Here is a 27,587-nt window from a genome sequence, read left to right as displayed (position 1 = left end):
CAAGAAAATTAAAGATTTTACAATATCACAAAATATCCCTTTATCACAAATGTCATTATAGCCCTTATCTGAAAAATGGGGTAATAATGTAATTAATTCTTTGGGTTGTTGTGAGGATTCCACTTTTTTTTTTTTAGTTTTTAAATTTTTATTATTTTTTGGCCACGCTGCATGGCATGCGGGGTCTTCGTTCCCTGACCAGGGATTGAACTGGCGCCCCCTGCAGTGGAAGCACAGAGTCTTAACCACTGGACCATCAAGGTAGTCCCTCCACTTCTAAATAAATGTAAATCATTAAGCCTAAGTACCTGGCATGTAATATGAGCAAAATGAAGAGTAGCTATTAGTATTAGCTATTATAGCAAAAGCATTTCCAAACACTCCCTGATCCTTGTATGAATGGCTCCTTCATTCATTGATTAATTCATTCACCCAATATTTACTGAACACGTGTTTGCTGGGCACTGGTCCAGTCACTGGGAATGGGGACGCAATGGTGAAGGCAAAGTCCCTGCTCTCTTTGAAGTCTCAGTTCTACTGTCATCTCCTTCCAGAGCCCTTCTCCATCACTCAGTCTAGGTCACACCTCCCCATCCACCACCACCACACCACACTGTCACCCCTGCAGGTCACTAGGCTTTATTTGATTCAAAAATGCTTATGACTACCCAAAACTCTCTTGTTCATTTATTTGCTTACTCACTTCTTTCCTGTTTACCCTCCGCTCGCTTCACCCCAACCCCCACAGAACATACGCTCCGTAAAGGCGGGGACCATGACCATATACTACTGTGTTCCCTGCACAGTGCTGGCTATTACTCACTCAGTGCTCCCATAATTCAACCCAACTTTAATAGCAAAATTCCAGAGAAGAAAATCATTTGAGCAATTCATTTGCTTTTCTTTGTAGATTCGGTTGATGTGTGGAATTTATAAAGAAAAGCTAGAAGAGTCAAGGTCATTTAACTTACAGGAGAGAAATAAACTTTAAAAATGGCCTTTGATAGTCTAGAAGCCTGGGTTCTAGTGCTGTGAGACCATGTGGAAGTCACAGCCTCTCCAACCATGTCCTTGTCTGTAAAATGGAAAGGATCATGTCCATTCTGACAAACCCACTCGTAGGGCTGTCATGTGGCAAAATACAAATATAGCTAGCATTAGGACCCTAGCCTTTACAACATGCTTTAACATGCATTTGCCCAACTGAGTCTTACAAAAGTGACCCTTTGAAGTACAGAAGGGAGGGGCTATTTTCATTTTGTTTTACAGAAGAGGATACTAATATTAGAGAGTTCTTTTGACTCTGGTAAGAAAAGAAGCAAGGAAAAGAGAAGTGTACTATAACGGTAGATACATGTCACTATACCTTTGTCCAATCCCATAGAATGTACAACACCAAGAGTGAACCACAATGAAAACTATGGACTTTGGGTGATAATCATGTGTCAATGTAGGTTAATCAATTGTAACAAATATTCCACTCTGGTGAGGGATTTTGATAATGGCGTATGCATGTGTGTGGGCAGGAGGTATATGGGAAATCTCTGTATCTTCCTCTCAATTTTATCGTGAACCTAAAACTTCTCTGAAAAAATAAAGTCTTTTTTTAAAAAAAAAGAAAAATTAAAAGAGAGAGAGAGAAGTGGCTGGGGTCAGGTGGGGAGAAAAAGGTCAAGCAGCATCTTTGCAAGATGCTATTGTTCATCACACTCCCACTTTCGTTATCTCCTGTGATTCTTTCGGTCACTCTCATCTGATTTTATAGATGGGGAAACTGAAGTGCAGAGAATTAAGGTAATGGTTTACCCACAAGTAGCCTACTGGTAAATAAAGATGACAGGTTGCAAAGCCAGTTCCTCCAACTTCAAACCCCACACATTTCATTTTCACCACGCTGCTTCCAAGAAATGATCAAGGGCAAGAAATCTGGCAAAAGAGAAACATGCTATGAAAAGAAAATTAAAATCACCAATCGTTTTTAAACAAAGGAGGATTATCAACTCTTTTTTCTTTTCCCAGATTTAACTGAACTCTGGGTGGGGAATGTATATGGAGTAACATGAGGATTAGCTATGAGGAAGAATTTAATAACAGAGACAGTGATTTAGCCACTAATGAGGTTATGAGGGATACCCTTGGAATATAGCTTTAAGATGCGATTAAACCCTAACATCGAAACTTCCATCATTCCAGGAAAAGTTGAATGAGAATCTGTGTGAAGACAAAGGGACGGATGTTAATTTAAAGTTCCTAGCTGTCATCCTTGATTTTTATAAAATGGAACTATCTTTTTAAACTGTAAAAGATATGTTTTTACACATTTTTTTAAATTCAGAAGTGAATAATATAGGAAGTACTCCACAAACTCCACTCAGAAGCCCCTTCCCCAGAGACAATCATCGTTAACAATTTGATATTGTGCCTTCTACACTGTATTTATTTTACCTAAATGTGATCATTCTCTACATACTGTTCTCTAACCGTTTTTTTCCACTCCGTATGATAGACAATGTTCCAGGTGAAAAGATAAATCTACCTTTTTCTTTTCAATAGTGGACATACCATAATTATTATTTTCTTCTTATTGAAGAATTTAATACAGTAATATTTTCAGGAGAAAAACAGATTGTTTCACCAATTTCTTTTCATTCTCCTGTCCAGTTTCAATCACCCACAGAGTTTTAGTTGTTCCTACTTTATAGGTGTGAAAACAGTCATTTCTTTCTTCCCCAGAAGCTTTGGTCACTTGGTCCACTAATTCTGTGTATGTAAGAAATATTGACATGAAATAAGCATTCATTTCTAGAACAAAAATTTCTCCAGGTAAAGGTTGTGGTATTTTCTGCTTCACATAGAACTTGTGAAAAATAAAATCTTTAATGCATGAGATTCAAAATTAATATCCCATGGCCACAGAAGTGACCACAATCTCACATCACAGCAGTACTTAAGAGTTCTTATAAACCAAGTCAAGGAGTTGAGATTTTTATTCTGAAGGTAATGGGAATTAGTGGGGCATGAATGCATTTTTAACTGGGGGAGAGCATGATCAGATAATTGATACAGGAAGATCTCACTAGCTAAAGATAATGGTTTAGAATGGGGAAAATCCAGGGGCAAGGAGACCCAGTTACTCACGAATGACAAGTCTTTATTAAGGTATTGTAACCGTAAAACCAGCCTGAACTGACCCTGTCCTGTTCCTAACCAGAACTAAGTTGTTTTTCAGAGACAACAGAGCAAAACTAAATCATGCAGCCAACAAATGCACAGAGGAGAAAATTTTGTCTTTAAATAACACCAGGAACTAAAGTTTCTCCCCCACCATGGAACCAAAAGACCAGAACATGACCAGAACCCGAATGCCAGAATCCTTTCAGAAGCGAAGTGTTTTTGTCCAGGAAGATCCCATGCTGAAGCCTCTTTACCATATCTTACCATACACGGCCAAGTCCTGAAGCCCTCCAATTGAACCCTGCCCCATACCAACCAGTGCTTTCACATACCAACCCATTCTACCTTAACTCATAAAAATTTGACTGAACCCCAGATCAGGGAAACAGACTGAGAGCCTTGCCTCCTGTCTTCTTGTCGGTCGCGTTCTCACTAAAGCATTTTCTTTTCTCAGAGGTCAGTGCCATAGTATTGGCTTCTATGTGCATTGGGCAGAGAGCCCCATGCTTAGTAACAGTATTAAGTATTATACCTTATTCATACTTTACCTTTATTTTACTTTTTTAAAATACTACTTTACTTACTTTATTAAGATATTAAGTATTGTTGAGGCAAGTTGATTCTGAGCCTTGATATAATTACTGCTGACAGAAATATTGTAGGCGAGCAAAACTTGACACCCCAAAATGTCTCTCTGGTATGTGGATTATTTCAAACTGAAAACAATCAAGGCCCAAAAGATTCAGGAAGAAACTTTGACCTTCCCGCTGCCAACTGCCTGAAGATAGTAGATAGAAGCCTTGTTCCAGGAAGGGAGCTGTCACAATAGATAATTATAGTATGAACTAGGTTTGTAAACAGGGATGAACCTAGCAAAGTTTGTTTGTTAAAATTCCTCTGTGTCCCATTGTCTCTGCATGGCCCAGCAAACATTTGTTTACCAAACATTTGCTTTTCCGTCTCCACTCAATGGCCTTCCTCCCCTGTGAAGTCCTAAACTCCTACACCCAACACCTTCTTTTGTCTTTAGCTGAAGATGATATTTAAGGTGAGGGTTTCAACCTTTTTAGCAAGTTATTTAATTTTTCTGGGTCTTTCCCATGTATACATGTTTTTAAACTTTTGTGTGATTTTTCTCCTGTTAATCTGTCTCATGTCAATTTAATTCTTAGACCAGCCAGAAGAACCTAGAAGGGTAGTGGAAAATTTCTTCCTCCCCAACAGTATAAATACAAACTCTGGCCTCTCCTTCTAAAATGTCCCTTGCCCTCAGTAAATTGCCAAAGATACCAACCTCCACTTCCAAGAGGGCTTAATTACGTGGCTGTAGGCTGGAAGCTTGTTTCTCACCAGATGAACCTCTCTCTCCAGAGGGCTGCTTGAGTGTCCTCATGACATGGAAGCTAGCTTCCTCCAGAGCAAGCAATCCAAGAAAGAAGCCAAGAAGGAAGCCATGTGCTTTACATCCTGGTGTCAGAAGTCACGCAATGTCATACATACCTTATTCATTTCATTAGAAGTAAGTCAGTTAGTCCATCCGACACTCAATGGAAGAGGAGTTAAGTGCCATCTCTTGAAGAGAGGAATGTCAAAGAATTTTTGGACATATTTTAAAACCCCCAGAGGAGTCTAGTTTCAAATCCAGATTGATACACATGAGAGCCAGAGGCTTAGGGGACTGTGGGACATAATTCTCCAGGAATTCACAAAAGCAAATGGGAGTTCTTTAGACTTTCACAGTCCATAGAACTGGGAGGATGCAGTTTAGTTTATCTAGACATCTGAGAGGCAGGGAGGCCAAATGATATTTCAGTTATACTATTAACCTCCCCATGTTATCAAATGTGTTACTGAGAGCATGAGATCTAATTCTTTCCTGTTAATTCTCAAAATTATGAAAACATGCAAAGTATTTCATTATTTCCACATATCCCAATTTTTACTTCCAACTGAAATCTGGCATCTATGTTAGCACTCAGGGAGTGTTCTGCTCTTTCTGGGAAGGATTAGACATATGTTAGTTGGAGAAGGTGAACCTTTAAAATGAGCCTTTGAGTGCCTGGATCCCCTTTTCTATTCAGGCTTTTGTCAAAGGCAGGTTTAGCTCATGTGTGTGGGTATGTGTGTGTTTGCTTGAAATTAAACTGAGAAATTACATTGTTTAACCAGTTTATTGTACCAGTTGGACACTGTAGGGTAAAGGCAGGAATAAATTTTACTTTTTATCACCACTGCCCCCCTTTAAATGCTCTATTATTAATTCATGTACCCTCCCTTCAATGAAATCTCAATCAGATCTCATAGCTTTTCCAATCACCCTCAGATAATAAAATATTACTCTCTTTTGTCTAGTCTAAGATGAACACATTTTTCCATTTTACTATCTCATCTCTGAATCTCAAAGTCATCTTGTAGTCATAATTGGAAGGGATTTTTTTCCCCAAGTGTTATATAAAATAATGGAACATCTTATAATCAATAGCATCTTAGACTCAATGAAATTTAATAATCTCTTTTTCCAGGTATCAAAAACCCTAGTCAGTATAATAATCAAAATCTTATTCTCATCAAATTTAAAACTTCTCTCTTCTCTGATCTCTAGCCTACTTCAGGCTTGGAAGCCTATAATGAAAGAAGATGGGGATGGTTAGAATCATCTTCAGCTCTTATTCTACCTTCTCCTTGACTCCCTAGCTGATGCTTTGGGACCTTTCAGGGATTGGAGTGAGGAGACTGAAAAGAAGTAAAAGTAAATATAGTATTATTTCACAGTACAGTTATACTCTGGTATAGGTATTCTCTCTGTGAGGGATGTTCTAAATGTCAATTCTTTCTTTCTTGGAGTGGTTTTGTGGCTTTTTCAGAGACAACTTCCATCATTGGGGATCTCTCACCTACAGTTTGTTTGACGTACACTATGCCTCCTCTTACAACTTCCCCTTTAACCACTGAGAAGGGCTAAAGGAAGGGTAGTGGAAATTTTCTTCCTCCCCAACAGTATAAATACAAACTCTGGCCTCTCCTTCTAAAATGTCCCTTGTCCTCAGTAAACTGCCCACCACTCCTTTGGATTTACTCCTCTTGCGTGGAGTCCCATTCATAACAACCCAATACATTCCCACCTCGGGGGCCTCATGGGTTCATGGGAAATTCAAACATCCTTTGTCACACCAGATGCTAGAAGTTGTGGTGGATTCCGACAGAGCCCTTTTCCCTCACTATGCTCCTTGTCAGCAGAGCTCAGGCCACTGACTCTCACCTTTAAACGTTGTAGTTGTGAGTCAGATGCCAGTCCTTGCATGGAACATGTGAAAAACTCTCCAAATGGTTCTCTAGAAGCATCATCACTGGGTCTGAGAACAGTATCTCATTAATTGCCTCTTGGAATGGTCAGTCTAAGGTAACTTCACTTCTGTTTCAGGTTTCATCATCAACTTTAAGACAAACACACTCACACATAAAATGCTAAAAAAGAAAAAAGGTTTATTTATTTTTTTCTACGTGTCATAGTGCTTTTTATTTTCTATTTAATGTCACTTTACATATACAAAAATTTAAATTTTTAGCATGAATTTTACCATTATCTTTATAGTGTGCATAGCTAGTTTTATTTTATTTGTTGAATTATGGTTAATTTACAATATTGTGTTAATTTCCAGTGGACAGCAAGGTGATTCAGTTATACATATATGTATATAAAATTTTATTTATTAAATCAATTAATTCTCTACTTTTTCCCAAAAAATGCTGAGAAACTGCTCATAATAAAAGATATAACAATAGGGCTTCCCTGGTGGCGCAGTGGTTGAGAATCTGTCTGCCAATGCAGGAGACACAGGTTCGAGCCCTGGTCTGGGAAGATCCCACATGCCACGGAGCAACTAGGCCCGTGAGCCACAACTACTGAGCCTGCGCGACTGGAGCCTGTGCTCCGCAACAAGAGAGGCCGCGATAGTGAGAGGCCCGCGCACCGCGATGAAGAGTGGTCCCCGCTTGCCACAACTAGAGAAAGCCCTTGCACAGAAACGAAGACCCAACACAGCCAAAGATAGATAAATTTAAAAAATAATAATAAAAAAGATATAACAATAGGGTGAGATACAGTGACTATCTACTTTATGCTGGGTTCTTTATGTTACTGTTGATATATTGAGAAGGACAAAACATCACTAATGTAGTATGCCTGCCAAGAATGCATAACCCAAATTTAATCATGAGGAATAGCAGACAAAGACTCAGAATATAGAAATCAAAACAAACTATCAGCTTTCTTACTGACAAAGATAATTTGGGGAATGCAGAGGCCAAATGCTAATACTTCCTAAAACTTGGCTCCTGAATTAATCAGACTTAACACCAGTCCCTCCCCTCAGTACATGCATAAACCATAGGCCTCTTAATTCAGGAAACAATGTCTACCTCATTAAGCTTGTCAAACGGAGGAAAGGAGACTACAATACCCTGGCTCTGGGGTAGGCAGATTGAAAAGAGGAAAGAACCCAGAAGCAGCTAACATACACATGTCCACACAGTACCCAGATAGCACAAATGGCAACTTTGGAGATAGAGATACCTTCTCTAGGTGGATCCAGACCCTCTTGCACAGGGTTTAGACTCCACAAAATCTTTGTTGGAATTAATCCTTCCTTCAGGTAAACCTAACTCTCTTCCAGGGCACAAGGCCTGAAAGTGCAGCTGAGTTTCAGTCCTCTACTCACCACTGGCACAGATGGGCAGCCCTGTGCAGGTGGCAGCCCTGCATGCCTAATTCTTTCTCTCAATCTCACTGAAAGTTTGAGAAGGACAGAATGTAGGGAGGATATTCCCTTCCATTTTCTAATATACGGTTGAAAATTCTATTTCAGTGGCCTATGTAGGGATTCTGGGAAGAAGAGAAAATGGTCCCCTCTATGTAAGGGATGTTCATACATTAAAGATATCAATTTATCTCCCATGATACAGTTTATTTTTTTCTTCTTATTCTGAACGGTCTAGTCATTTAGGTTTAGGCGTATCTGTTGTATGTAGATAGCAATATTTAGATTTCGTAATTAGGGCCCAGCCCAGGAATTTTGTCTTATAACAGGGATATTTGCAGCATTCATATTAATTACTCTAAGTGATATGTCTGATATGACTACTATCATTTTGTATGCTTTCTATTTTTATACACTTTGCTATTTCCCTTCTTTATAATTCTATCTTTTGCTGTATTGACTTTTATTAGCTTTTTCTTCTTTTCTAGTGATTTACTAGTCATACATCCTATTATCCTATTGTTGTCTTTACATAATAATTATTATAATAAATATATTTGAGCCCTTATTTCTAGATCAAAATCAATAATGATTTCCATCTGTGAAATATGACAACCTCCCCTCTGCCTATCTCATAACCTTTAACTGAGCTTTTTAATGTAAATTATTCTATTTCTTCTTACCTTGGGTTCTTAGCATATCTTCTAAGAAATAATATTTTCATTTTTATTGTTTTATAAACTTAGTAACAACTCTAAAACTTACTGGCCTCTCTGCTTACCGATTTTCATTTTACACAATTCTTCCCTTTCTTGAGCTCTTAATTTTGATTCACTTCTCAGCGTACTAAACCAAAAGAATACTTGCTAATTCAGGATGTAATTGTTGGAACCCAGGGCAGGCATTCCCAAAATATGCCTTAATGCCATAATGATTATTTTGAATTTAAGTTACTTAAGAAATAGCCTCAAAAAGAGACATGCATCCCAATGTTCATTGCAGCACTACTTACAATAGCTTGGACATGGAAACAACCTAAATGTCCATCAACAGAGGAATGGATAAAGAAGATATGGTACATATATACAGTGGAATATTACTCAGCCATAAAAAGGAATGAAATTGGGTCATTTGTAGAGACATGGATGGACCTAGAGTCTGTCATACGGAGTGAAGTAAGTCAGAAAGAGAAAAACAAGTATCGTATATTAACACATACATGTGGAATCTGAAAAAACTGGTATAGACGATCTTATTTACAAAGCAGAATAGAGACACAGTCGTAGAGAACAAACGTATGGATACCAAGGGGGAAAGGGGGGGGGGATGAATTGGGAGATTGAGATTGATATATATACACTATTGATACTATGTATAAAATGCATAACTAATGAGAACATATTGTATAGCACAGGGAACTCTACTCAGTGCTCTGTGGTGACCTAAATGGGAAGGAAATCCAAAAAAGGTGGGATATAAGTATACGTATAGCTGATTCACTTTGCTGTACAGTAGAAACTAACACAACATTGTAAGGCAACTATACTCCAATAAATATTAAAAATAATAATAATAATCACCTTAACTTCCAAATAGAATACCTTCACATTTTTGAAAACTAGTTCATTTGTATATATAAACCAACATTGTCTACAGAAGATTTTGTTTGTGCTCCAAATATGCTAATGTCATTCCCAGTTGAAACTGTCACATACTAAAGGTTACACATTTCTTTCTTTTTAAATAAAAAGTCAGATCATCACTGAACACCTTAATTAAAAAAAAAAAAAAGAAAGAAAGAAATAGCCAATACAGGAGGGACAATCTGATCCTCCCCTCTGTCTCCCTGAGAGCAGAAAATAAATCTCTCATGTGAGAGGTGCCCTCCCTGTACCAAGAGGTAGAATGACATCCTTATCACCAGAGGTAGGGAATTCAGGGCAAAGAAGGCTCTATAAAATACCTGTTACCTCTTTACTAATTTACTATTCACATCCAAACATTGCTTAAATTTCTTACTAATTAGCTACCCAAATCTAAGTTTCTTTGCCCTGTTAATTTCTCTCAAATTTACTGTTTCTTTGTCAAAAAAAAAAAAAATATATATATATATATATAAAAGCTGCCTGCTTGGACACTTTTTAGGTCCCATTTCTATGAGACCTTTGTGCACACAATTTAATATTTGTTTCTTTTTCTTCTGTTAATCTTTCTTCTGTCAATTTTAGTATTAGTCCAACCACAAGAATTCAAGAGGAGTAACTGGGAAAATTCCCTCCTCGCTGATAATATGTTATTGACTCTACTCACATTATTTTCTCAGCCTTCAATGCCCTCCATTTGATGATAGCCAACTTCCTATTCTGTATTCTCAAGAGACATCCATTGGGCATACTTCTGTTATGCAACTTATTTCATTCTGTGCATGCATTACTGGAATGTAAGCTCCTTAAGAGCAATTTCCTTCTCTGTCATCTCTACTTTCTTTCCAGTGTGTTGCAAAGAGCCTGGAAGGTACGAAACAGAGACTCAGTCACTGTTGAAAGAAGCAAATCATTAGCTGAATTATTTAATATTTGATCACTGAGAACACTGCAGTACTTCTGCGTATTGTGCTGTAATGCTGAATTTGTAGACAGAAACATAGAGGAAAAAAGGCTGAATGACATCACAGTTGGAGATACCAACCCCTTCAAGGAGCCATTCATCTGATAGTCAAAGCCACACTCTCCAAGTGAGGTATAATCAAGAAGAAGGCTGAGCACCAAACGTGTGCTATGCCCACACTTAAATGGGAGGAGGATGGAGTGAAGAGGAGGAGAAGTAGGCAGCAGGGTGAATCAACACTGTGGAAACTTAAGTGGGAGAGAGTCAAAGATGGCAAAAGTGGTCAACAGTAACTAATAACGAAGAGATATAGGAAGGATGAAGGATGAGATCAGAAGCAAGGTCATTAGAAGTTGATGATCTTGTTTCCCACATTTTTTTACATGGTTGTCTTCTCTGTGCTCGTCAGTTGTGATTTAAAACTATGAATACTTAGATAAATAAAAGCTCTAACCAGTCTAGGTACTTGCTAAGATAAGTCAACTAGCATATTTGAAAATTCAGTTATAGTCACATGCATGATAAAAGGATTTTTTAAATTAATCTGGCATTTCAATCCCTCTCTATCTCAATCCCCTAAAAGTTGCTTTAAAAGATTAAATAAATAAATTCAAATTTCTTTTAGGGTAAAATTCTCATCTTTAAGAGTAAACAGTCCAGTCATCAAGGAAAAAAGAATACCAGATAAATATCATGGGGGAGTTCTTCACCTATTTGTGTTTAACCACAGCCACTTCAGGAAAAGACTACTGGGGATTTAGAAAACCTCATGAAATAAACCACATTGTAGACATATGTGGAGGCAAAATACATATATATATATATATACATATATATATATATATGTATATATGTATATATATATATATATATCTCACTCGAGTATATCCTAAATTGTAGAGGCACATGATGAAAGGGAGTCTACTCTTGGTGCAAAAACTGATTCTTTGGCAAATCTTCAAGGGCAAGAAGGTACTTATGACTTTCTACAATGAGATATATTTAAACTTACTGTTTTATCACTGAGTAGCTTTTCAAAGTTGTATCAATTTTCTCTAAAATACTTTGTACTCAGAAGTTCTTCACTTTCACAGATTACACTAGATGTTTCTAAACGAAAACCTTTTTCAAGTGAGAAAACTCCAGATCTAGAAGGAAACATAATGTAGCTTACTGCCAAAACTACATGATTATTAGTTTATTTATTTGTTGAAACAAACATGTATCAAGAACTTACTATATTAAAGTGTAGTGTACATCACTGTTTCTCAAACCATCTATGGTAGAGGACCATTTTTTCCCCAATCCATCATGATTTTTCAAAAATGTAATAAGAATAAATTACTAAACAAAATAACATCAAAAAGGAAGCCCAACTTTTTATTATTAAATTCCACAGAATAAAATTACATTCTCAAATTACCTTTATAATGTTCTAAATATTTACTCTCAATTCCTATTCTTATCTGTTTGCCACACCCCCTATCCTGTTCCTTAGGCAGGGCTGGGGGTATGGTGAGAATATATTTAGTGCTTTAACCAACATAGGCATTTGTGTCTCAACTCAATGGAGGCTTTCATTCTTACAGTCAAAAGAAATTCAAAAATACTCCTCCCATTGGCATAACCAAGAGTACACCAATTACAGAAGAAAACAAACACATAGAAAGAAAACTTGTGTAGAAAGAGTACACAATCAGGCTTCTTTTATGCACTATAATCATCACAGGATCAGAGAAAAAACTTTCAGGCATTTCCAGGACTTATAAAAATTTTTGAGAGCTAAAATATATTAACTGACTCCAAAAAATAAACACAGAAAGTAAAATCAACAAATGTTAAAATCTTAAAAATATAGCATTGATTATTAAATTAATGATTATCAATTAATTGATTATTAGTAATTTTTAAATTTAGTGTTCATAAAATATCATTATATTTGAAAACCCTTTTTAAGTTACATGTTATCACTTTCCAATATCACCAAGAAATCATAGCTAGTGGTATTTTAAGGGAGTTATTTGCAGCTAAGTTATTTAAAAAGAAAAAAAAATCCTTTCAAAAATTTTATAGCCAAAAAAAGTTTATATGGGTTATGAGGACATCTTAATAAATCTGAAATGACATGGGACCTGAAAAATCTTTTTAAAAACCCTGTCCACAAAGTATAAACACATTGACTTTTTGTTAAATGAATGAATGAATTTAGAAGGCACACTTTGGAAAGACTAGAGGAGAAGCAACAGGACACTTGCATTGTATAAGGGCTTGTTGCAGAGAGCAACATTTATAAGCAGAGAATGGAGATAACGCTGGAATACAAGATCAGACATCTGCAACATCCACGGTAGGAAACAGTTAAAACATGGCAGGAAAACAGAATCAGCAGACACCAAATGAGGCAAAGAAAGAAAGGACTGTAGATTAAATCAGACCAGGCTGGAGGTTATTTCCCTAACCACACTGAAGACAGTTCTCCCCAGACATTCAGAGAGAGAAAATTGGGAGTTTATATCAAATTTCATGAATAATTTTCATTGTTGTTACCTTTACTTATTAAGGTACTACTAAATATACATAATTTTTAAATTTCATATTGTGAATCTAATTTTTTCTTCTGTAATATACAAGGTTAATGGGCCTATCCAGGCATGGTTACCATCTTAGTTCATTTAGGCTGCTATAACAAAATACCATAGACTGGGCAGTTTATAAACAACAGAATTTTATTGCTTATAGTGCTGGAGACTCAAAGCCTGAGATCAGGGTGCCAGCATGGTCAGATGAGGGCCCACTTCCAGGTTGCAGACATACCATTGTATCCTCACATGGTGGAAGGGGCAAGCCAGCTCTCCAAGGCCTCTTTTATAAGGGCACTAAACCCATTTATGAGGGCTGGGCCCTCATGACTTAATCAATTCCCAAAGGCCCCCATCTTCTAATACTAGCATCTTGGGCATTAGGTTTTCAACATAGGAATTTGTGGTTGAGTGGGCACAAACGTTCAATTCAGACTGCAGCAGTTATGAACAGACATATAAACTGCCTAGAAATATCCTGTGTCTTCGAGCATTTACATAGTGCTTGCTTGCTTGCTTGCTTTTTCTTTCTTTCTTTCTTTCTTTCTTTCTTTCTTTCTTTCTTTCTTTCTTTCTTTCTTTTTCTTTCTTTCTTTTATATGTCATTACTTTTACTTGAATTTGCTTTTTCCTTTTTTATTAAGGTATGTATAGTAAAGAGTACAAATTTTAATTGCATAACTCAACACGAATATTCACCAACAGATCATAACATACAATAGTTGCACCACTTCAGATGGCTCCCTCCCAGTCAGTATACCCCCAAAGGTAATCCCTATTCTGACTTATATCACCATTGATTAATTTTTCCTTTATTGAGCTTAATATAAATGGAATCATACAGCAGGTACTTTTTTGTTCCTGGCTTCTTTTGCCCAACATTATGCCTATAATATTCATCTGTCTTGTCATTTAGTAGCTATACAGGTTTCCTCCACTATTAAAAGCAGAGTGTTCCTTGTGGTGGCTCAAACCCTAAGCAGCATCTGAACAGGGAGGGGAACAGCCATTATTGGCAATTGTACAGGTGGCCTATAAGAGGTAGAGCAGGTCTCTGATGGTGGCCAGACCACCACACTTCATGCCCCAATCCTCGCTGAATATCCATACCAGCCCCTCATGCTTCAGCTCTGCTCCTCACTGGGGCAGAGGATGCCAGTGCTGGAAGGGGGAAGAGCACATGCTTGGACCCAACCCTCAAGCTTCTGTTCCAGCAACTTGGAACACGACCCCACCCCTAATAGAGCAGTGACAGCCACTGAGCAGAGGGGAATCCCCACCTCACACCTGACTCCAGCCCTAGCCTCTCCTTCTCCAGCCCCACCCCCTATCGAGTGGATAGCTGCCAGCACATCATGAGGAAAGATGTGACTTGTGTTCATATCAAATCTAGCTTTCTCACAAAAGCCACCAGGACCACACAGATTGTATAGGGACACTCCAACGTAAGGACACTGTTTCAAGACAGCTATAGGTAACTGTTTTACCTAAGCAAAATGAGGAGATAGAAGAATTTGTCTCAACTGAGAGAGCAAGAGAAAACCCCTGAACAACAACTAATGAAACAGAAATAAATAATTTACTAGATAAAGAATTCAAAGCATTAGTAATAAGAATGCTAACTAAATTAGGGAAAAGAATAGATGAACACGGTGAGGGTTTTAATAAGAAAGTAAAAAATTTAAAAAGAAACACTCAGAGAGGGGGCAGAGTCAAGATGGCAGAGTAGGAAGATGCGGAGTTCACGTCTCCTCACAACTAGGGCACCTACTAGGTACTGGTGGGGGTCCTCGGACACCTAAGGGGGTGGGAGAAATCCCCGCATGACCAGGTAGGACGTGGGAGGGAAGGAGGGAGGGAAGAAAAGTGGAGGCAGGAGTGGGGGCTGGGGAGGGGAGAGGTTCCCACACTCAGAGGGGCCCACCTACGGTGCAGGGATCTGTGGGGATGGGGAGAGACTTTCAGGGAACTGGGGGATCAGAGGGCAGCACAGCCAGTGTCTTCCCCACCTGCTCAGGCCCTAGCAAGTCTGCTGGGGTCCTGGGTCTGAATCCCCACCCCCTGGGGCCCCCTCATGGCACAGGGACCAGCAAAGATGGAGAGGGACCTTCAGGGGATCAGGGGATCAGGGGATCATAGGGGAACATGGCCAGCGTCTCCCTTGCCCACTGGGGCCCCGGCAAGCCTGCTGGGGCCCGGGCCTGAAACCCCAGCCCCCGGGGGCCCCCTCCAGCCAAGCAGGTCCTGCGCCTGAGCCCCACCCCCATCAAGGCCTCTTTCAGCCATGTGGGTCCCAGGCCCAAGCTCCACCTCTGCCAATCCTCCTCTGGCAGCACAGGTTCTGGCAGCCCATGTGCTACCCGAGAGGGCCTCCTCTGGCCATACAGGTCCAGATGGGCCAAGCGCTGCACCCTCCAAGGCCTCCTTCAGCTGCACCAGCCCCTGCAGGCACTCTTGTGGAGTGCTGCACCCCAGCTGGCCTCCAAGAGCACATGTGCTCTGGGCCAGCTCCAGGAACAGACATTGGTGAGAGGAACACACACAGAGGTGGGGCTGACACAGCAGATCCAGAGACCTACCTAGAAGTCTTGGAGGCCTACTGGGGAGGTGGGGGTAGCCTGTAGCTCACTGTAGAGGCAAGGACACTGATAGAGGAGGCACAAGGGAATTTTTTCATTTTTTAAAAAATTATTTATTTATTTTTATTTATTTTATTTTTTACTTTTTTATGCTGTCAGGGTTCCATTTTGTTTTGCTGTTGCTGTTTCATTTTTATTATTATTATTTCTAACATATTTTATATTCTTAAATTTAATTTAATTTTTTACTCTTTGTTATTGTTTTACTCTTTTCTGTTTGTTGTTTTTTTGTTTTTTATTTTTGTTTTTGTTTTTGTCACACCATGCAGCTTGCAGGGTCTTGGTTCCCAGGCCGGGGGTCAGGACTGAGCTCCTGTGGTGGGAGCACCAAGTCCAAGCCACTGGATTAACAGAGAACTTCAGCTCCCAGAGAATATTAATTGGTGTGAGGTCCCCCAGAAGTCCTCCTCTTGGCACGAACACCCAGCTCCACCCAACCACCTGCAAACTCCAGTACTGGCTGCCTCAGGCCAAACAACCAGCAAGACAGGAACACAGCCCAACCCATCAAATAAAAAAGAGATGACAAAAAAATAATGTTACAGATGAAGGAACAAGGTAAAAACCTACAAGACCAAATTAATGAAGAGGAAATAGGCGACCTACCTGAAAAAGAATTCAGAGTAATGATAGTAAAGATGATCCAAAATCTTGGAAATAGAATGGAAGCACGGATCAAGAAAATACAAGAAATGTTTAACAAGGGCCTAGAAGAACTAAAGAACAAACAAACAGTGATGAACATCAAAATAACTGAAATGAAAAATACACTAGAAGGAATCAATAACAGAATAACTAAGACAGAAGAATCAATGAGTAAGCTGGAAGACAGAATGGTGGAAATAACTGCCAAGGAGCAGAAAAAAGAAAAAAGGATGAAATGAAATGAGGACAGTCTCAGAGACTTCTGGGACAACATTAAATGCACCAACATTCAAATTATAGGGGTTCCAGAAGAAGAAGAGAAAGAGAAAGGGTCTGAGAAAATATCTGAAGAGATTATAGTTGAAAACTTCCCTAACATGGGAAAGGAAATAGCCACCCAAGTCCAGGAAACACAAAGAGTCCCATAGAGGGTAAACCCAAGAAGAAACATAATGAGACACATATTAATCAAACTAACAAAAATTAAATACAAAGAAAAAATATTAAAAGCAGCAAGGAAAAAGCAAAAAATAATATACAAGGAAATTCCCATAAGGTTATCAGCTGATTTTTCAGCAGAAACTCTGCAGGCCAGAAGGGAGTGGCAGGATATATTTAAAGTAATAAAAGGGAAAAACCTACAACTAAGATTACTCTACCCAGAAAGGATCTCATTCACCTTCAACGGAGAAATCAAAAGCTTTACAGACAAGCAAAAGCTAAGAGAATTCAGCACCACCAAACCAGCTTTACAACAAATGCTAAAGGAACTTCTCTAGGCAGGAGACACAGGAGAAGAAGAAAAAAAAGACCTACAAAAACAAACCCAAAACAATAAAGAAAATGGTAATAGGGACAAACATATCAATAATTACCTTAAATGTAAATGGATTAAATGCTCCAGCCAAAAGACACAGACTAGCTGAATGGATACAAAAACAAGACCTGTATATATGCTGTCTACAAGAGACCCACTTCAAATCCAGAGACACATACAGACTGAAAGGGAGGGGATGGAGAAAGGTATTCCATGCAAAGGGCTAGCAGAGCAATACTCATATCAGATAAATTAGACTTTAAAATAAAGACTGTTACAAGAAACAAGGAAGGATACTACATAATGATTAAGGGATCGATCCAAGAAGAAGACATAACAATTATAAATATTTATGCACCTGACATAGGAGCACCTCAATACATAGGCAAATGCTAACAGCCATAAAAGGGAGGGAAAATTGACAGTAACACAGTAATAGTGGGGGACGTTAACACCCCGCTTACACCAATGGACAGATCATCAAGAGAGAAAATAAATAAGGAAACACAAGCTATAAATGATACATTAGACCAGATAGACTTAATTGATATTTATAAGACATTCCATCTGAAAGCAACAGAATATACTTTCTTCTCAAGCGCACATGGAACATTCTCCAGGATAGATCACATCTTGGGTCACAAATCAAGCCTCGGTAAATTTAAGAAAATTGGAATCATATCAAGCATCTTTTCTGACCACAATGCTATGAGATTAGAAATCAATTACAGGAAAAAAGTAAAAAACACAAACACGTGGAGGCTAAACAATATGCTACTAAATAACCAAGAGATCACTGAAGAAATCAAAGAGGAAGTCAAAAAATACATAGAAACAAATGACAACAAAAACACAATCCAAAACCTATGGGATGCAGCAAAAGCAATCCTAAGAGGGAAATTTATAGCAATGCAATCCTACCTCAAGAAACAAGAAGAATCTCAAACAACCTAACCTTACACCTAAAGCAACTAGAGAATGAAGAACAAACAAAACCCAAGTAAGTAGAAGAAAAAAAACTTTAAAAATCATAGCAGAAGTAAGTGAAATAGAAATGAAGAAAACAATAGGAAAAATCAATGAAACTAAAAGCTGGTTCTTTGCAAAGATAAACAAAATTGACAAAACTTTAGCCAGACTCATCAAGAAAAAAAGGGAGAGGACTCAAATCAATAAAATTAGAAAAGAAAAAGAAGACATTACAACTGACACTGCAGAAATACAAAGGATCATAAGAGACTAATACAAGCAAATATACACCAATAAAATGGACAACCTGGAAGAAATGGACAAATTCTTAGAAAGGTTCAACCTTCAAGAATGAACCACGAAAGAAACTGTATAGAAAAAAAAAAAAGAATGAACCACGAAGAATTAGAAAATATAAATAGACCAATCACAAGTAATGAAATTGAAAGGGTAATTAAAAATCTTCCAACAAAGAAAAGTCCAGGACCAGATGGCTTCACAGGTGAATTCTATCAAACATTTAGAAAAGAGCTAATACCCATCCTTCTCAAACTCTTCCAAAAAACTGCAGAGGAAGGAATACTCCCAAGCTCATTCTACAAGGCCAACATCACCTGATACCAAAACAGACAATGATATCATACAAAAAAGAAAATAACAGACCAATATCTCTGATGAACATAAACACAAAAATGCTCAACAAAATACTAGCAAAAGAATCCAAAAACACATTAAAAGGATCATACACCATGATCAAGTGGGATTTATCCCTGGGATGCAAGGATTCTTCAATATATGCAAATCAATCAATGTGATACACCTTATTAACAAATTAAAGAATAAAAACCATGTGATCATCTCAATAGATGCAGAAAAAGCTTTTGACAAAGTTCAACACCAGTGTATGATAAAAACTCTTCAAAAAGTGGGCATAGAGGGAACCTACCTCAACATTATAAAGGCCATATATGACACATCCACAGCAAACGTCATTCTCAATGGTGACAAACTGAAAGCATTTCCTCTAAGATCAGGAACAAGACAAGGATGTCCACTCTCACCACCATTATTCAACATAGTTTTGGAAGTCCTAACCATGGCAATCAGAGAAGAAAAAGAAATATAAGGAAGCCAAATTTGAATAGAAGAAGCAAAACTTTCACCGCTTTCAGATAATATGATACTGTACATAGAAAATCCTAAAGATGTCATCATAAAACTACTAGAGCTCATCAATGAATCTGGTAAAGTTGCAGGATACAAAATTAATGCACAGAAGTCTCTTGCATTGCTATACACTAACAACAAAAAATCAGAAAGAGAAATTGAGGAGACAATCCCATTCACCATTGCAACAAAGAGAATAAAATACCTAGGAATAAACCTACCTAATGAGGTAAAAGACCTGTACCCAGAAAACTATAAGATACTGATGAAAGAAATCAAAGATGACACAAACAGATGGAGAGATATACCATGTTCTTGGATTGGAAGAACCAATATTGTGAAAATGACTATACTGCCCAAAGCAATCTACAAATTCAATGCAATCCCTATCAAAGTACCAATGGTATTTTTCACAGAACTAAAACAAACATCTAAAAATTTGTCTGAAGACACAAAAGACCCTGAATAGCCAAAGCAATCTCGCAAAAAAAAAAAAACAGAGCTGGAGAAATCAGACTTCCTGACTTCAGACTACTACAAAGCAACGGTAACCAAGACAGTATGGTACTGGCACAAAAACAGAAATATAGATTGATGGAACAGGATAGAAAGCCCAGAAATAAACCCACACACCTATGGTCACCTAATCTATGACAAAGGAGGTAAGGGTATACAATGGAGAAAAGACAGTCTTTTCAATAAGTGGCGCTAGGAAGAGTGGACAACTACATGTAAAAGAATGAAATTAGAACACTCCCTAACACTATACACAAAAATAAACTCAAGGGGCTTCCCTGGTGGTGCAGTGGTTGAGAATCTGCCTGCCAATGCAGGAGACACGGGTTCGAGCCCTGGTCTGGGAAGATCCCACATGCCACGGAGCAACTAGGCCCGTGAGCCACAATTGCTGAGCCTGCGCGTCTGGAGCCTGTGCTCCACAACAAGAGAGGCCGCAATAGTGAGAGACCCACGCACTGCGAAGAAGAGTGGCCCCCACTTGCCACAACTAGAGAAAGCCCTCGCACAGAAACGAAGACCCAACACAGCCATAAATAAATAATTAATTCATTAATTAATTTAAAAAAAAAACCACAATGAGATACCATTTAAAAAAATAAATAAATAAAATAAAATAAACTCAAAATAGATTAAAGATCTGAATGTAAGACCGGACACTATAAAACTCTTAGAGGAAAACATAGGAAGAACACACATTGACATAAATTGCAGCAAGATCTTTTTTGACCCACCTCCTAGAGTAATGGAATTAAAATAAAAATTAAAAAATGGGACCTAATAAAACTTAAAAGCTTTTGCACAGCAAAGGAAACCATAAACAAGACAAAAAGACAACCCTCAGAACGGGAGAAAATATTTGCAAACGAATAAATGGACAAAGGATTAATCTCCAAAATATACAAACAGCTCATGCAGCTCAATACCAAAAAAAACCAAAATGGGTGGAATCAAAAATGGGCAGAAGACCTAAATAGACATTTCTTCAAAGAAGACATACAGGTGGCCATAAGGCACATGAAAAGATGCTCAACATCACTAATTATTAGAGAAATGCAAATCAAAACTACAATGAGGTATCACTCACACCAGTCAGAATGGCCATCATCAAAAAATCTACACACAATAAATGCTGGAGAAGGTGTGGAAAAAAGGGAACCCTCCTTCACTGTTGGGGGGAATGTAAATTGATACAGCCACTAAGGAGAACAGTATGGACGTTCCCTAAAAAAGTAAAAATAGAACTACCATATGACCCAGCAATCCAATTGCTGGGCATATACCCTGAGAAAACCATAATTCAAAAAGAGACCTGCACCCAAATATTCATTGCAGCACTATTTACAATAGCTAGGGCATGGAAGCAACCTAAAGCCCATCAACAGATGAATAGATAAAGAACATGTGGTACATATATACAATGGAATATTACTCAGCCATAAAAAAAGAAAGAAATTGGGTCATTTGTAGAGATATGGATGGACCTAGAGTCTGTCATACAGAGGGAAGTAAGTCAGAAAGAGAAAAACAAGTATCATATATTAACACATATATGTGGAATCTAGAAAGATGGTACAGATGAACCTATTTTCAGGGCAGGAATAGAGACACAGACGTAGAGAACGGATGTGTGGACATGGGTGGGGTGGGATGAATTGGGAGATTGGAATTGACGTATGTGCACTGCCATGTGTAAAATAGATAGCTAGTGGGCACCTGCCACATAACACAGGGAGCTCAGCTCAGTGTTCCGTGGTGACCTAGATGGGTGGGACGGGGTGTGGGGATGGGAGGGAGGCCCAAGAGGGAAGGGATATATGTATACATATAGCTGATTCACTTAATTGTACAGCAGAAACTAACACAACATTGTAAAGCAAATATACCCCAATAAAAAAATAAAATACATGTACAATGGCAAAAAAAAAAAAGAACGTGTCAGAGCTGAAGAATACAATAACTGAAATGAAAAACATACTAGAGGAAATGAACAGCATACTAGCTTATACAGAAGAAGGCATAAGTAATCTGGAAGATAGAAAAATGGAAAACACCCAATCAGAACAGCAAAAATAAAAACAAATTTAAGGGAATTCCCTGGCCGTCCAGTGGTTAGGACTCCATGATTTCACTGCCAAGGATGCGGGTTCAATCCCTGGTCAGGGAACTAAGATCCCACAAGGCGTGCTGGATGGCCAAATTTTTTTTAATTAAAAAATTAAAACAGGGCTTCCCTGGAGGTGCAGTGGTTGAGAATCTGCCTGCCAATGCAGGGGACACGGGTTCGAGCCCTGGTCTGGGAAGATCCCACGTGCTGCGGAGCAATTAGGCCCGTGAGCCACAACTACTGAGCCTGCGCGTCTGGAGCCTGTGCTCCACAACAAGAGAGGCCGCAATAGTGAGAGGCCCACGCACTGCGAGGAAGAGTGGCCCCCACTTGCCGCAACTAGAGAAAGCCCTCGCACAGAAATGAAGACCCAACACAGCCAAAAATAAATAAATAAATTAATTAATTTTTTTTTAAAACTAAAAAAAAAAAAATTAAAACAATTTAAGGGTTCTTTGGGATAACATCAAGCATACCAACACTTGCATTATAGGTGTCCCAAAAACAGAAGAGAGAGAGAAGGGGATTGAAAATATATGTGATGAAATTATGGCTGAAAACTTCCCAAACCTGAAGATGGAAACATATCTAGGTACAGAAAGCACAGAGGGTCCCAAACAAGTTGAACACAAACAGACTCACACCAAGACATATCATAATTAAAATGTTGAAATTTAAGTATAAAAAGATAATTCTAAAGGCAGCAAGAGAAAAACAAAGGGTCATATACAATGTAAGCCCCATGAGGCTATCAGCTGATTTCTCTGCAGAAATTTTGCAGGTAGGAAGGGAGTGGCATTATATATTTAAAGTGCTGAAAGGGAAAAACCTATAATTTAGGATACTCTAACCAACAAGATTATCATTCAGAATTGAAGGAAAGATAAAGAACTTCTCAGACAAGCAAAAACTGAAGAGTTCATCAATACTAAACTGACCATACAAGCAGTGTTAAAGGATCTTCTCTAAGTGGAAAAGAAAAAGCTATAACAAGAGTAAGAATTTATAGGAAAGGAAAAATCCCACTAATAAAGGCAAATATATAGTAAAGGCTGTGGATTAACAACTTAAATAAACCCGTATGAAGATTAAAAGACAAAAACTGCAAAATCAACTACAACTACAATAAACAGTTAAGGGATAGAGATGAAGATGTAAAATATGACATCAAAACCACAAAACATGGGAAAGAGAAGTAAAAAAAAAAAGTTGATCTTTTAGAATGATTTTGAACTTAAATGACCCTTAGTTTAAAACAAGTAGATACAGCTATAGGTCCGTATACATAAACCCCATGATACCCACAAAACAAAAATCTACAGTAGATATACAAAACTAGAGAGAAAGGAAAACAAGTATACCACTAAAGAAAATCATTAAACCACAAGGGAAGAAACTAAAAGAAGAGAGAACTACAAACACAACCAGAAAACAAGTAACAAAATGACAATAAGTACATGCCTATCAATAATAACTTTAAATGTCAATGAACTAAATGCTTCAATCAAAAAACATAAGGCGGCTGATTAGATTTTTTAAAATGACCCATCTATATGCTGCCTACAAGAGACCCACTTCAGAGCTAAAGACACACAGAGACGGAAAGTGAGAGGATGGAAAAAGACGTTTCATGAAAATGGAAATGGAAAGAAAACTGTGGTAGCAATACTCTTGTCAAAGAAAGTAGACTTTAAACAGGGTCTATAACAAAAGACAAAATGGGGCATTATATAATGATAAGGGGATCAATACAAAAAGAGGAATAACATTCATTAACATATATGCACCTAACAATCAGGGAAATATTAACAGACATAAAGGAAGAAATTGACAATAATACTATAATATTAGGGCACTTTAACAGCCAACTTACATCAATGGACAGATCATCCAGACAGAAGGTCAATAAGGAAACAGTGACACATTAGACCAGTTGAAATGAATGTCTACAGGACATTCCAACCAAAAACCAGAAAACACACATTCTTTTCAAGTGCACATAGAATATTTTCTAGGATAGATCACATGCTAGGGAAAAAAAACAAGTCTCAACAAACTTAAGAGGATAGAAATTACATCAAGTATTTTTCTGACCACAACAGTATGAAACTGGAAATCAAATACAGGAAGAAAATGTGGAAAGCACAAACATGGGGAGACTAAACCATATGCTACTAAAAAACGTGATCTTAGAGAAATGCTTTCTACTTTTCACTGTGGAGTATGATGTTAGCTGTGGGTCTGCCATAAATGGGCTTTATTATGTTAAGGTATGTTCCCTCTATAGCCACTTCATTGAGAGGTTTTATCATGAATGAATGTTGAACTTTGTCAAATGCTTTTTCTATATCTATTGAGATGTTCATGTGGTTTTTATTAATGTTATGTGGTGTGTCACACTGATTGATTTGCAAATATTGAACCATCCTCGTATCATTGGAATAAATCCCACTGGATCCTAATATATGATTCTTTTAGTGTATTGTTGAATTCGATTTGCTAATATTTTGTTGAGGAGTGTTGCATCTATGTTCAGCAGGGATATTGGCCTATAATTTTTTGTGTGTGTCTTTGTCTGATTTTGGTATCGGGTAATATTGGCCTCATAGAATGAGTTTGGAAGCATTCCCTTGATGATAACTCTTCTCTAAATATTGGTAGAGTTCGCTTATGAAGCTGCATGGTCCTGGACTTTTGTTTATTGGTAGTTTTTAAATTACTCATTCAATTTCATTACTATTACCTGGTCTGTTCAGATTTTCTATTTTTCCTGATTCAGTCTTGGACAATGGTATGTTTCACCTCGGTGGTCCATTTGTTGTTGTATAACTGTTCTTAGTATTCTCTTATGATTGTTTGTATTTCTGTGATATTGGTTGTAACTTCTCCTCTCTTATTTCTAATTTTATCCATTTGGCCCCTCTCTCTTTTTTCTGGTGCATCACCATTTCTTTTCCCTTGTTTCTATTTTTCTCCATAGCAGTTCTCAACATCTGGCATACTGCATATTTCTACATATTCACCTGCCATGTCTCATATCAGAATTATCCAATGACTTCCCTCCTCACCCCTAATAAAAGCCAAACTATTCACAGTGGCTGAAAAAACTACCATGAGTGGCTTCTGTCAGCCCTCCAACCTCTTTTTTTCCTATTTATCTCCTCAGTCACTCTGCTTCAGCCTCACTGGGCTCCTTGTTGTTCCTTGAAGGCACCAGGCTGCTTCCTGCCTTGGGGCCTTTGCATTTGCTTTTTCCTCTGTTCATAATGTTCTTCTCACAGATATCTGCATGGCTTACACACTCATTTCTTTCAGGATTTATTCTTATGATCAGACAGGTCTTCCATGACTATCCTATTTGTAATTACATCAACCCCCCTTCCCCACCAGATCTCCCCATTCCCCTTTTACTGCCTAGCAAATATCACCTTTTACCATACCATGCATTTATTTATTTATTTCATTTACTCCATGAAGACTTTAATTTTCATGAAAACAGGGATTTTTGACTCTCGTAAAATCATGCAGGAAGTCTCAGTCAATAGTGGTCAAATGAGTGAATGAAAGGCTGGAAAACAGGAAATGCAAAGGCAAAGACGTAAGGAATTTTAAGCAAATGCTAAAACTCTAATTTGACCTGATTCCTCTGAGATCCCAGATTGCATATAATACAGCAGTGTGGCACCTCCTTCCTTAGACGCTTGCTGAGTACTGACTTTGCTAAAGGGAAGGAAACATTTCATTTTGCTTGGTGGTAATGATTAACTTTCCCTCTCTCCCCCAGATAATGTTGTTTTGAGCTTTCACCACCACCAAAGGATCCAGATTTCTCTTTCTTCCAGATTTCTCTCTAGGGCTTTTCCCTTTGACCAACACATGGGATTCTACTCCTACAGAGCTATGAATTTGCTGGTTACTGTTCATCGTCACATAACAGACATTTGGAGGTGGAGGAAAGGGAAGTTGAAGTTTCGGTTAATGGCCTCTGTTGCCTTGGTGTGTAGGAGGTCAGATCATCTGTTGAGAGAGGGTTGAGCTAGGGTAGAGATGATGAAATATGAACCGTCACTGATGAGACTGAAAAGGTGGCTGATGAGAGAAGACTGAGTGGTCGAACAGAACGAAGTGTTTGGGAAATGTGTAGTATGTAAGATGTTTGAGTAAGTTTTTGCATAATGCATCATTTGTGATTTAAATTTAAATGATTAACAAAATATATTTTGAAATTTCAGCCTCATCAAAATCCTTAAAAATATATATTAAATATTGATATATATTTTTACATTTCAAAAAACTTCAATGGGAATACTCAATCCTGGCAAAGGTAAGGAAGCAAGAATTTGTACATATAGCTGTTAAAACCTTTCAGAAAGCAATATGACTATATGTATCACAAGACTTAAAAATGTTTTATACCTTAAATATTAATATTAATTAAATATGCTTCATGCCCTTTGGCCCAGTAATTACACATATTAAAAACTATATTAAGGAAATATTGCAAAATACCAAAGAAAATTGCCTTATATATCAAGATGATCACTGTAGCATTTTTTATAGCTTAAAAATATTGGAAAATAACATAAGTATCCAGTGACAGGTAAACAATTATAAAGTATAGGAACTATTGTGCATCCTTTTAAAATTATACCTGAAAGAACTACAGAAATGCTTATGCTGTAATATGAAAGAATAAAAGCAGAGTGAAAATACACTATTCTAAAATACAATCATAGCAATGTATAATAAGCCAAAAAAAGAGAAAACAACACAAGATTAGATATAGTTATGTATTAGAGCAGAGCTTTGGGTGGATTTTTTCCTCTTCATATGACAAGTGGAAAACAAACTTCACAGCTGTAACAAATTTAATGTAATTTGGGCAATTTGTTCAGTTCAATAAGCAAGTATTGAGACCTAATAAATGCCAGGCAGTACCCTAGGTTCTATTATCTATAAATGGCATTCTGTGCTACTACTAAAAAATTTCAAAAGGAAAACATGTGTTTCAACCATGAAACATTTGAGTCTTGACAAGGAAGGAAGAAAGGAAGGAAGGAGGGTGGGGGGAGGGAGGGAGGGAAGGAAAAAGGAAAGGTGGAAAGTAGAAATATTTTACTGAGCTATCCCAGAGTTACAATATAGTCCTGCACTTCCTCAAAAATGCCACCATCCAAAGGAGCGAAGAACATACAGTGGAGATAGGATAGCCTCTTCAAATAAATGGTTTTGAGAAACTAAACAGCCACATGCAAAAAACAAAAGAAACTAGATCACTATCTCACACCATACATAGAAATCAACTCAAAATGGATTAAAGACTTGAATGTGAGACTTGAAACTATAAAACTCCTAGAAGAACACATAGGCTGCATGCTCTTTGATGTAGGTCTTAGCAATACCTTTCTAAATATGTCTCCTCAAGCAAGGGAAACAAAAGCAAAATTAAATAAATGGGGCTGCACCAAACTAAAAAGCTTCTGCACAATGAAACGAAAAGATAACTTACCAAATGGAAGAAGATATTCACAAATTATATACCTAATAAGGGATTAATAACCAAAATACATAAAGAACTCATACAACTCAAAAACAAAAGAGCAAACAATC

At 37.7% G+C, this 27,587-nt stretch overlaps 1 protein-coding gene across 3 annotated transcripts in view; it reads right to left on the bottom strand.

Annotated features, from left to right (window-relative positions):
• Window positions 1–27,587, bottom strand: part of TNFSF4 (TNF superfamily member 4) — a 291,799-nt gene that overhangs the window by 134,862 nt on the left and 129,350 nt on the right. The window contains exons 1-4 of one of the 3 annotated variants that reach the window (XR_014248772.1): window positions 11,551–27,011; window positions 10,242–10,438; window positions 6,434–6,639; window positions 1,220–5,796 (exon numbers count right to left, since the gene is read on the bottom strand). The exons of 1 other annotated variant lie outside the window; for it this stretch is intronic. The gene's annotated coding sequence lies outside the window, so the exon portion shown is untranslated. Of the gene's footprint in view, window positions 1–1,219; window positions 5,797–6,433; window positions 6,640–10,241; window positions 10,439–11,550; window positions 27,012–27,587 lie in introns of those variants that run through there. One more of the 3 variants, XR_014248771.1, reaches the window with a different exon arrangement.

This window comes from Balaenoptera borealis (genome assembly GCF_965194805.1).
Source record: "Balaenoptera borealis genome assembly, chromosome: 1".
NCBI classification, from domain to species: Eukaryota; Metazoa; Chordata; class Mammalia; order Artiodactyla; family Balaenopteridae; genus Balaenoptera; species Balaenoptera borealis.
This window is presented reverse-complemented; position numbering and strand designations above follow the sequence as displayed.